The 1,537-nt window shown below is 44.5% G+C and overlaps 1 protein-coding gene across 12 annotated transcripts in view; it reads right to left on the reverse strand.

Moving 5' to 3' along the window:
* The window catches only part of R3hdm2 (R3H domain containing 2), a 122,251-nt gene that overhangs the window by 41,682 nt on the left and 79,032 nt on the right, over nucleotides 1-1,537 (reverse strand). The window lies entirely within an intron of this gene.

Consider the following 1,537-nt stretch of genomic DNA (forward strand, 5'->3'; position numbering starts at 1 on the left):
TTTTTGAGACAGGGTCTCACTATGTAGTTTAGACTGTCCTGAAACTCACTGTGTAGCCCAGGTTGGTCTCGAACTTACAGCGATCCACCTGCCTCAGCCTCCCGAGGGCTGGGATTACAGGAGGGCTGGGATTACAGGCGTGTGCCACCACACCCGGCTTATGGAAGTGATAACTCTTAATTAGTACTTCTGGTAAAAATTCTTCCCACTGCAAGAGACATTTAATATTCTATGGTTCCTCCTCAGTTAAATTAAAAAGTCAGGTGGTGCACACCTGTAATGCCAGCACTGGGGAGGCTGAGGCAGGAGGACTGCCCTGTCTGTCTGTCTGTCTGTCTCTCTCTCTCTCTCTCCACACACACACACACACACACACACATACACACACACACACACACACACACACACAAGCTATCACAGACTTTCTTGACAATTGGTTTTAAAATAATCCGGGATATGCTAATTCTATCATACAATGATTAAAAACAGCTAGGCATGATGACATATGCCTGTAATCCCACACTCAGGAGGGTGAGATAGGAGGATCACCATGAGTTCGTGGTCAGCCTAGGCCACAGAGTGAGTTCAAAACCAGCCTAAACTACATGGTGACACACCTGTCTCAAAACAAAACAAAACAAAAAACAACAACAACAAACCAATATCCTCCCCACCCCATCATAAAGAGTAAGATTTTTTTTTTAAAAAAAGAAGAGCTGGGCAGAGTGATCCACATCTGTAATCCTAGCACTTGGGAGGCGGAGGCAAGAGGATCTCCACAAGTTTGAGGCCACCCTAGGCTATACAGTGAGTTCAAATCCCATCTGAATTACACAGTGAGACCCTGCTTCAAAAAAAAAGAGGCTTTATTTTTAGGATATCAAAAAATGCTGAGTACGCCCGCCTTGCAAGCACAGGGACCTGAGTTTGATCCCCAGTACTGCCCCCCCTCTCAAAAATGCTGAGTAACTGCTGGACATGGTGGTATACACCTGTAATTCCAGCACTCAGGAGGCTGAGGAAGGAGGATCGCAGTGAGTTCAAGGCGAACCTGGGCTACACAGTTCAGGGCCAGCCTGAACTACAAAGCGAGACCCTGTCTCAAAACAAACAAACAAACAAAATGCTGAGTTATTTCTATTAATGGGACATGTTTATATTAAAGGAAAATTCACATATAGAAAAGGGAAAATTTCAAAATTCATACAAACAGCCATTTTTCCAGAAATGTCAGGGATAGGCAAAGAAACTGGCATATCAGTACAACCAGCACCAAGTTCTCTCAGACTCTGTGGAAGGTTCTTGCTGCCTATATTTTCAGTTGTCAGAAATACACGATTAAACGAGATAACAGACAAAAATGAAGCCAGACTTTCCATTAGGTTATGTGTGTGCATAACCACGTATGTGATTCATGTGTACAAGTAGGGTACAAAGTGCAAGCAAGAAAATTCTGCCCAGGGCCGGGAATTTAGCTCTGTGGTGCCGCTGCCTGCCTTGCAAATGCATGGACCCGAATTTGATCCTTGGGACCAAA

This window comes from Fukomys damarensis, unplaced genomic scaffold, assembly GCF_012274545.1.
Source record: "Fukomys damarensis isolate Sample0158 unplaced genomic scaffold, DMR_v1.0_HiC HiC_scaffold_15, whole genome shotgun sequence".
Classification (NCBI taxonomy): domain Eukaryota; kingdom Metazoa; phylum Chordata; class Mammalia; order Rodentia; family Bathyergidae; genus Fukomys; species Fukomys damarensis.